Genomic DNA, 11062 nt, shown 5'->3' on the forward strand with positions numbered 1-11062 from the left:
TTTGGGATGTGTCACTATTTCACACTAACCTATACAAGCCTACCAGGTCTCACTTCCTATTCAAAGTTCCATGTAATTATGGTATTTGAACAAATGGTATGAGTTAAATTGTTTAGGAAATAAAGATCTTGCACCAACTAAATCTCTTCCCTTGATCTCACATGGAAGTTGATGTTTTAAAACACAGTATTGTCCTTTACCCTTTAGCCTGATTTGCCCTGGTCCTAACCAGATCTGCTTCATTCATATCTTTAATTGAAGTCTGGACTCTTTTTCAGCTTCTTCAACAGTTGCTGTATGTGCTAATACTGACATTCATAACTGCTGAGCTCTAGCTCTGAGTTTCAGGTGTCACAGGATACCCAAAGTTCCAGGGATTGATCAGGTTATACACAAAAGTTTAGCATCTCAGAATTTAGAAATAACCATTAAAACTCAGGAATAGATGTGACTGCTGTAAGAGCTTACAATCTAGGGACCATTACAATAAGCGTTTCCCTGGTAAGCTGTGCTCTAAGGTTCAATTCTGAGTTTACACATTGTAGTTAGCCCATATTGGTGAGGCATTATAGTGTTTGCCTTCATTTCTGGCATAGTTCACTCAAAATGCGGACAGCACAGTTTTTGCAGCTTACAGATCACCCATTTGCCCCCACCCAGCTACTCTGCTTGCTCACAGGGGTAGGGCCACTCTCTGGTCCCAAGGGAGTGGATGGCTCTGCAGTCTGGGGCCCTGCCTCTTCTTTGTCTTCTCCCTTGGAGTTGGCACTAGCTTCTGCCCCCTTGGCCTTGGACTCCTGGATTTTGGAGGAAGCAACACCTTTCCTTTCCTGGGTAGTGTGTTCGTCACTGCAGACACTCATTTCCCCTGCTCCTCCTCTTCCTCTGTGGATGAGGAGGTGGACGAATCACCCCCACCCTCCTTCCGATTTCTCTTGAAGGACAGACCACTTAATTTGAAAGCCTTCTTGGAAGAGAACTTCTTTTTCTTGGGGGTCTGCTTGGGGGGAGCCTGCCCCCTGGCCTCAGAGCCCTGGCTGGGGGTTGCTGCCTCGATGGCTTCACTGGTGGCCCTGGCTGCCTCATATTTTGTTCATGGGGGGCCATTCCCCTTCACCCTCGAGGCATAGGTCTCCATTGCTTTTGACGTGGTGGTTCTCCTGTCTGTTGGCCTTGGCGGGGGAAGTGCCTGGTGTGTCCTCAGCATTCATATCGCCCTGGGGAGCCTTGGAGCTCTGGCTGCCCGTGCTGGGGCTCTTCTGGGGGGTGCCCAGGCTGCCCCTGGCTGACGTCACAGGGATAGTTGGGTGAGGTCCGCTGGCGGAGGAGGGGAGGGGCTTCTGTCTGAGGGGAGGGGTAGTGGGGGAAACTGAGCCATATCTGCAGTCTGCTCCCGACCCATTAGCAGCGCCTGCCAGCTCTCCGTGCTGGAATACCTTCTGATTATCTTGATAAGATCATTTTGAAAGTTAGTTTCCCTCTCTTGTCTAAGATTCTGTTGTTAATTGGGTTCTTGTTGAATGTCTCCTTTGGCGCTTCATCAGTATTTCCCAGCTAAACCAGGGCCAGGGTCTCATGCAGGGGACACAGACCCATTTCAAAGGGACTTAGAGAAAGGGTCAGGAAAGCAGCATCCCAGACCCTTCTTTCCCAGCCTTCCCAGCAGATGGCACTCGTGGCCAACATATTCCCCACAACCCAGCCTCTCCCCGACTGCAGCAGCCTGCCAAGCAGGGTCCAGACTGACTGGAAACTGCCAGCCTCAGGGAGGGGATTTGGGCCCTGGGAGCCATGGTGGAGCTCCCTCACTCACTGCAGCTTCTTTGTTTTTGGAAATAATGGAGCTTGTGAGGGCCCTGGTCTCCTGTGTGGAAAGGTTCAAGGCTGTGGGACCCCTTGCCAGCCAAATGTTAGATCAGGATTGTTCTGCATCCCCATCTTTTTCCAAGGGGAGGGCCTCCCTGTCTCTCCCAGACTGCTGCAGCCAGCTGGGTCAGATCCAGGTGCACCTGAGAATGCTGGCCTGGGGGATGGGGGATGCATGCTGGGAGCATGATAGAGATCAGTCACTCAGGGCAGTCTCTCTGTGGAGATAATGGAGCTGCTGGCTCCCAGACTCACGCATGAAAAGACTAGGCTGCAGGACTGAGAGGGTTAATTTTACCAGCCAACAGTTGGACCAGGGCTGTACTGCATTTCATGAACTGGCAAGAATCAGGCTGACACAGTCTTGTGGGTGGAAGATGGGTGCCATTGAGTTCACTCATCCCTATTTCTCAATTGTGGTTTTTCAGTCTTTTCATCCAGCTCTTCCTTATAATATATAAGGTCCTTCCCTGGTCTTCCAAAGCCTCAAACAGCTGTTTTGGAGAGTTTCTGCTTGTTCTCTAGGTGTTTTCGGTGGAGGAGTGAGTTCTGCCTGCCCTTATTCCACTATCTTCCTGGAAGTCTCCTTCTATGGTGTTTGAAGCTGTGTTTTCTTGATTCAGCTCTTGCCCAGTTAATGGAGCCAATTAACTGTTTTCTGGTTTCAGGGAAGGTTGCTGTCTTTAAGATTCCTCTGCTGCTTTTGCCTGAGCTTGGGTTGGAACAATGGCTGCCCTCAAAGCTGGCCCCTGGAGATCTGAAGTAACTGAGCACAAGTAGAGATCTGCAATCAGACCACACACTCTCGGGGTTTGGAAGACTAGGTCTTTATGTCCCACCTTGGCACCAGCATGCTGTGGCAGGAGCCCAAGCTCTAGTTCCCACTGCTGCCCACCAGGAGGCTGGGGAAGGAGATGGTACCTGCTGCAGGGAGGGTGAAACTCATCAAAATTATCACAATTTACTAGCCTCTTTATCCACCTCCTCCCTGGATGCTGCACAGTGTTCCACTTGACTCTGGATTTTTAAAATAGTTGACTCAGTCAGTTCCTGCCAGTTCAATAGCTGTTTTGGTGGAGGGACTGATTCCTGGAGCTTCCGACTCCACTTACAAGCTGTAACTTTTGGACCCCTGTATTACCTCATAACAAATTGCCCCCAAACTTAACAGTTCAAAACAACACACATTTATTATCTCACAGTGGCTTAGCTGAGTGAATCTGGCTCAAGGGGTCTCATGAGGTTGCATTCTTGATGTCAGCTGGGGCCGCAGTCACCTGAAGGCTTGACCAAGGCTGGAGGATTTGCTTCTGAGGTGGCTAAATCACATGGCTTTTCCCAGGAGCCTCAGTTCCTTGCCATTCCAGTCTCTCCATAAGGCCACTTGAATTTCTTCATGACATGATTACTGGGTTCCCCCAGAGCGAGTGATCTCACAGAGAGTGAACAAGGTGGAAACAGAGATGCTTTTTTTTTTTTTAATTTAATAAATTTATTTTGAAATAAATTCAATCTTACAGGAACAGTTGCAAAAACAGTACAAACCCCATACACAGATCTCCATCATACCCTGACCCCCCTCCCCCAATACCCCGATCCACCACCTTTAACATCCTGTCACACCACCATTTCTTTCCCTCCCTCCCTCCCTCCCTCTCTATCATCCATCATCTATTGCTCTGTCCTCTGAACATATAAGAGCAAGCTGCACATATCTTTGAACAAACAATATAATTCACATATACCTTTCTCATGGACAAGAACATTCTTTTATGCAATCTCATTAAGCACAGCTAAGAAGTTCAAGAAATTCAACATTGATACAAAGCTTACATTCTGTATTTCCTTTTTTTTTTTTTTTCTTGTGTCCCAACTGTGTCCCTTTGAGCCTCCTCCTCCATCCTCAGATCCCATCCAGGATCATCCTTGGCATTTAATTGTCCCGAGATGCTTTTTATGACCTAGTCTCAGAAGTGATTCACTGTCACTACCAGCATGTTCTAGTCATTAGAAGTGAGTCACTAAGTCCAGTCCACATTCAAGGGGAGAGGAATTAAGTTCCAGTTGAAGAGGGGGTGTATCAAATAATTTATGGATGTATTTTAAAACCACCATACTGTATAGGGAAATTATTCATTTGGTAATATTTTTATAACAAATATGTCTTTAGTTCTTTAGGCATGAGTGGCTTTTAGGATAATAAGGTTTCCAGCTAGATGTAATATGGATGGACTTTTCTGCATTGTTAAGTATCACTTTAGAAAACCTGTGGAATCTCATAGTTTTATCACCCACCTCTACCCTCAGCCCCAGGTGGCAGACTTAAATCTATATACAGAGGAATTTGGCATGCCTAAACTCTCCTATTACCCTGCATGCAGGGTACCAGAAAATGCTTACTGCTCTGCCAATAAATACATTTAACTTACTGTCTTGCATTGTTAGAATAGTATACATGTTAACTATTTCTGCTTTCTTTTGTGCCTGTCACCAAAGGCTAGTTTAGGATTTGTACACCCTAATTTTCATTAGAATCTGTTCTAATTCTTTGCCTTCTCCAGTTAATAAAAGAGAACCATTTGATTCTTTTCACAATTCAGTAAATTCTCATAAGAATCAGCCTTCTCCCACAGATTCTGTCCTAGTGTATGATCAGATTTTTTTTTACTTTTTAAAAAAATTGTTTTGAGATATATTTACATAACCTACACTCATCAACAGTGTACAGTTGTTTGCAGTATCATCATATAATTGTGCATTAATTACCAAAATCAATTTTTGAACATTTTCATTAGTCCAAAAAAAAAAAAAATAAAAACAAGAATAAAAATACAAGTGAAGTAGAACATCCAAAACATCCCATCCTCTCACTTCCCCATATTACTCATTTAATTTTTGTTCCCATTTTTCTATTCATTTGTCCATACCCTGGATAAAAGTGTGAACCACAAGGTTTTCACAATCACACAGTCACACCGTGTAAGCTACATAGTTATATAATTATCTTCAAAAATCAAGGCTACTGGGTTGCAGTTCAACAGTTTCAGGTATTTCCTTCCAGCTCTTCCAATACACTAAAAACTAAAAGTGGTTATGTATATAACACACAAGAATAACCTCCAGAATGACCTCTCAACTCTATCTGAAATATCTCAGCCACTGAAACTTTATTTTGTTTCATTTCTCTTCCCCCTTTTGGTCAAGAAGAATTTCTTAATCCTATAATGCTAGGTCCAGGTTCATCCCTGAGAGTCATGTCCCATGTTGCCAAGGAGATTTATACCCCTGGGAGTCATGTCCCACAAAGGGGGAAGGGCAGTGAGTTTACCTGCCAAGTTGGCTTAGAAAGAGAGGCCACATCTGAGCAACAAGAAGTTCTCTCGGGGTGATTCTTAGGCACAATTATAAGTAGGCTTAGCCTCCCCTTTGCAGTAACAAGCTTCATAAGGGCAAGCCCCAAGATCAAGTGCTCAGTCTTCTAAATCTGTAGTCCCCAGGGCTTGTGAGAATATCAGTAGTTCCCCAGGTGGGGAAGTTTAATATTTCCTCATTTCCCCCAGTCCCTCAGGGGGACTTTGCAAATACATTTTTCTTCTCTGCCCAAATTACTTTGGGATATATTGGGGGCTTCACTAACCTGTAAAAACCCACTAGATCTCACTCCCTATTCAGAGTTCCATGTAATTATGGTGTTTGAGCAAACTGACCGTGCAAGTTCAATTATGTGGTGTGCTACAGAAAATACAGATTTTGCACCAAATAAACATATCTTCCTTTGGTCTCACACAGAAGTTGAAGTTTTAAAACCCAGTCAATATCATCCTTTACCCTTTAGTCTGACTGTGATCAGCTGTTTTTAGTAATTAGAATCCAAGGCTTACCTCCTTTTTTGGCCTATTTCATCATAGGAGAGTACTCTGTTTAGTCTGTTCCAGGCTCAAACATTAAGAAAGGGAAAGCAGTTCCACTGAAGTAAAGTTACAACTCTGTCTTTAAATAACAGTCAGACAATGGAAGTCATAGTGCAAAAAGATTAACTAAAGGACTTTTAATTTTAACTGATTCAGAAGTTTTAGATTATGTTACCTGAGTCCAAATTCAGCTACATGGCCAATGTTTCCTGGGCTCTCAGCAGCTACTCCTTACTTTATAACTTGGACCTGGGTTAAATCATGTATCCCTGCTTCCTATTTTGTCAAAGAGAATGTTTATTTCTAAACTTGAAGCTTTCTGGAAAGTCATAAAATTGTAATTTCCTATTTTGATTTAATCAGTGAGATAAGAACAAGTGCTTTCCCAGACTTTTTCTTTTTTCCCCCACAATCAACTAAAGGACTAATTTTAACTGATTGAGAAGTTTTAGATTATGTTCTTTTTAAAACAAATATTTGTTCCAGTTATTATTGCTGCATAACAAAGTAGCTGAAAAATTCTGAGGTGTAAAATCCTAATCTTTATTTTTTATGACTTTGTGGGTTTGGAGTTTGGAAAAGTGGTTCTCACTTGGGGTCCTTCACATGGTTTTGGTCAAATGTCAGCTAGGGCTGAAACTAGCTGAAGGTTCTCCAAGGCTGGATATCCAAGATGACTCTGTAGGGAGCTCAGCTGAGCCTGCTGACTGGAGCACTTACATGCTTCTCCATTTGGTGGTCTCAGGACAGTTTGGATTCTTTACATGGCAGCTAGTTTTCCCCAGAACAAGTGTCCCAAGAGAACCAGGAAGAAACTTTTCTGATCTTTAACCTATCCTTGAAAGTCATGTAGTATCACTTCTGCTGTGTTCTATTGGTTGAAGCAGTCTCAAGCCTGCCCTGAATTAAGGGGAAGGGGCATAGACCCCTCCTCTTCATGGGAGGAGTATAAAAATAATTGAGGGGCCATATATTTGAGCTGCTTCATTGTTATGGAAGTTTGATTTACATATAAAAAAATGCACAGGTTTTATGTTCAATGAATTTTGAAAACTGTGTTAACCCAAAGTTAAGGTATAGAATATTTTCTCATTCTATAAAGTTCTCTTGTGCCCCTTCAAGTCAATTATCATACACCCCCACCCTCTAAAGGCAACCACTATCTGATTTCTATCACCATAAATTAGTTTTGCCTGTTCATGGAAGTGAAATAAATGGAATTATCCACTATATTTGCATGTGTATGGGTGCATGTGTGCCTAGGTTCTTTCACTCACCATAGATTTTGAAATTCATCCATGTTGTTGCATGTGTCAGTTTGTTCTTTTTTATTCCTAAGTCATATTTCATTCATATGAACAAACCACGATTTGCTTATCCCTCACCTGCTGTTGGACATTCTGGGTTATTTCCAGTTTGTGGCTAATCATGAGGACATGAACATTCTTGTAGGCATTTTCAAATGTTACCAGAGTATCTTTGAGAGCAATATTCAAATTCATAATGTTTTTGAAGTGTTTCAACACTCAAAGATCTTTGACATCATTTACCTGTCTAGATACTAAAGAAGTACTCTAATAAGCTTTTGGAACTCTAATAAGCTCTAAGGAACTAATAGCTTATAGGCTCTACTAGACACCTCTTGTACTGAAACAGTGTTTTGTTATTGAAGAATAATTGAATGGTATTTTGTCAAGAAAACTACACATCTATATCATTTATTTTAATGACCTAAATGCTCAAAAATTTCTCCTCAAAACCATCTTCTCTCCAATCTTCAAATTTTATTCCCCAGAAGTTAACAAAATTAGAGTGGTTTATCCTTCCAAATTTCTTTCCTTGTGTGTGTGTGTGTGTGTGTGTGTGTGTGTGTGTGTGTGTGTGTGTGTGTGTAGGAGAAAGAGGATGGTATTGTTGGAGTACTGCAATTTCATTATTAACTATAAATCTAGGCTTAGTGATAAAGTACACCTGTTTTTCTTCTAGTTGACTCCAACCCTAAAATATTGCCACTGCCAAAGAGGAAGTGAAGTCTGTCTCCCAGGGAATAGGAGTCCTTTTAATAAAGGGCATAATAGGCCTAGAGTTTTCAAGAAATTGCTCAGAGAGTCATTGTTTGCTATTAGGCTATACACAAATGATCTCTTATCTGAGTTAGAAATGGAGTACTAAAGTAAACCTCAATGCTTGGCTAGGGCCTCTTCTACACGCCTAAGAGTGGTTTGTCAGAATAGGTTATTGGGGATATCATCCACGTAATGCAATGTTCAATAAATGTATAGTCCAAGTCATTAGATTTGCCCCAGGAATTCTGCCCAGTGGTCTTGAATGCAAAACTAGATTAAATTGAATATGTAGGAAAGGAAAGAAAGCTGATATTGATAAGAGGCTGATTTTTAAGAAAAAGCTGATGGGGTCAACTACAAATTTTAAAATCTGTATCTGCTACACCCAGAACAATGTCAAGTGTGGCACTAGATTAATGTGGGTCTCCTGGGAAATTAGGGCAAAAAAAAAAAAAAACAAAAAAAACAAACAAAAAAAAACTGACAGAAATTAGGAAACATACAACATACCGATAATAAGACATTTATTTTTAAAACTTATTTGGGGGAAAGGGGAAAAGTCAGTTTATCCTACCCAGTGATGGTTTTTCTGAAAGATTCTCCATTCATTCCATAGAATTGGATAGGCTGCTTGATTTCAGAGGATTTTATACTCTTAATTCATAAACAGAACTTCCTTTAAAAAAAAGTGGTTAGAGGGTAAGCCTTTGTGAGCAGCTTCGCTGATGCACAGCCAGACTCCCTCTCTGAGTGAAGCTTTTCCCACATTGGCTACACAGATAGGGTGTCTCTCCTGTGTGGACTTTGCCATGCAGCATACAATTCCCCCTAGTGTGGAAACTCTTCCGGCACTGGGTACAGGCATAAGGTTTCAGGCCTGTGTGGACTCTGATGTGAACAATTAAGCTTCCTTTCTGACTGAAGGCTTTTCCACATTGATCACATCTGTAGGGCTTCTCACCACTGTGGACTCTTCTATGAACAGCAAGGTTACTTTGATTCCTGAAGCTTCTCTGACAAATAGCACACTCGTAAGGTTTCTGTCCAGTGTGGAGTCTTTCATGAACAGCTAGACTGCCTCGCTGACTAAAGCTTTTTCCACACTCCTTGCACTCATAGGGCTTCTCTCCTGTGTGTATTCGCTGATGTGTGACAAGATTTCCTTTGGCCCTGAAGCTTTTCCCACAATGGGTACACTCAAAGGGCTTTTGACCAGTGTGGATTCGCTCATGTAACGTCAGACTACCTTTCTGCCTGAAAGATTTTCCACATTCTTGGCACTCATAGACCTTCTGTCTCACTCCAGATGAATCTTCCTGTAGTGTCTTAGAATCTGGGGATTTTTGTTCCAGCTTCTCTCTTCTGAACGAATTCTGGAAATCCCAGCTTGAGGATCCTGTAGCCTCAGAGGGATCATATTTGTGATGGGTTTCTGTCATCACATCTGGTAAAATGAGAGGGAAGTCATGTAAGAGGCACCAATATGCTGAGTGAAAAGAACAGGAAAAAAAGAAACATGATACTTAGAGTGCTTTAATGTGCCAGGCATTATGCTCCAAACTTTGCATAACTTCATCCTCAAAACAATCCTATGAGATTGCTACAGTTAAGGAAATGAGAGCCCAGGGAGGTTGTCAAAGGTCACGCAGTTAGGAAGTGTAGAGTTGGCATGATCCACAGCAGTATTGCCTCTAAATTTAATTTAAGCTCCCAAATAATCTTGTGAGGTGGAAATAGTTATCTCCATTTTGTAGATAAGAAAACAGGCTCAGAAAATGTAACAAAACTACACAGGATTACATAGAGCCTCATACCTGGGTTTTATCTGACTCCAAACTAGACGTAGCTCCAGGTTGTACAGGGCCTAAATCTTTAAAATTTTGAGCGCCCCCCCCCCACCATCTTTAAGAAAAACTATAACATTAGATAGAGGGCCTTGGAAGAAACTGGAGTGCAAGTGAAGGGTCTTGAAGCTTCAGTTTCATTAACGTCATGACGAATCCACCTCTGCCACACAGTGTGCTCTCTTGTCAGTGGAGTAAGCTACATGACCTCAGAAAACATGTGGCAGAACCCTGGTACTTTGTATCTACTACTGCTAATCCTACAACACTGCTACATAGAGCTTACTGTCCCATTTTACAGATGAAGAGTCTGAAGCTGAAAGAAGTTAAGTAACTTGTCTGATATCACAGATCTAGTCAGGACAATTATAGAATTTGGTCCAAGGAATTTTTCCCTTTAAAATCCTAAGGTATGGTGGAACTGAAATCAATTTGTTTTGAAAGTTATTCTCAAACACTTCTTTGCAGATACTGAAAGAGATTCCCAAGATAGTCTTCCATCTAAGTCTCCTATTGCACTTTAAATATGGGTTCATCCATCACTATTAACAGTATACTTGGTTTCATCCTAGGGAATCTGTCTTCTTTTTCCCCTGCCTTACCCCCCTATTCAGTGATAGCTCTGAAATTTAATGCTGCTCACTCATTCTCTTGGAAACCACCTCAAGACTAACTCCATATCAAGATTGTTCTCTTTCTTGCTTTAAAATTCTGCTCCTCCGTCTGTTTTTATTATTATTTTAAACTCCAGTTTGTAGACTTTTCCTGTAACCCCCCAGAACAGTGGGCTCTGCCAAGGGAACATTTCCACTGCTACCTCAGCCTGCCAGCCAGTGCAGAGGACAGAGATATTGAATTCTGTGAGCTGAGGGCATCCCAGTGATCAAACAAATCACTCACTGAAAAATGCTACATTCTGAGCATATCTTCCATGACAGTCCAGCAGGGTAGCTGTTGGAAATCCAAACATGTCCACTCCTGCTGTGTGGCCACTTCTTCAAATGATTCTTCCATGGGCTGTTCTTGGGTACCTGAGAGGGAAACAAGCAAACAAAAACAAAATAAAATGACAAAAACAAACAGGAAAGGGCAGGAGAGCTGATAAATGAGAATAAAATCAACAGAAGCTCCAGCTTGGGGTGCAAATGAATGTTGGAAATTTGGAATTTCTGATGTAATGTCATAGTCACCTATAATACGACAGCAAAATGGTCCCCAAAATGCCATGGCCACACCCAAATGACTCCAGAAGGAAACACGAGATAGGAAAGCAGAGAACACATGGAGCAAACATACTGCCTGCCATGCCCAAGGTAATGGTCACTGCCATTTGTACCTTAGTCTTGGCATGTGACTGGAATCTTCCACTTCCTTC

The 11062-nt window shown here is 42.1% G+C and overlaps 1 pseudogene; it reads right to left on the reverse strand.

The window, feature by feature from the left end:
- Nucleotides 1-638: 638 nt before the first annotated feature.
- Nucleotides 639-7176, reverse strand: LOC119509986 (annotated as a pseudogene).
- Nucleotides 7177-11062: the final 3886 nt, after the last annotated feature.

Source organism: Choloepus didactylus, chromosome 15, assembly GCF_015220235.1.
Source record: "Choloepus didactylus isolate mChoDid1 chromosome 15, mChoDid1.pri, whole genome shotgun sequence".
NCBI lineage: Eukaryota > Metazoa > Chordata > Mammalia > Pilosa > Megalonychidae > Choloepus > Choloepus didactylus.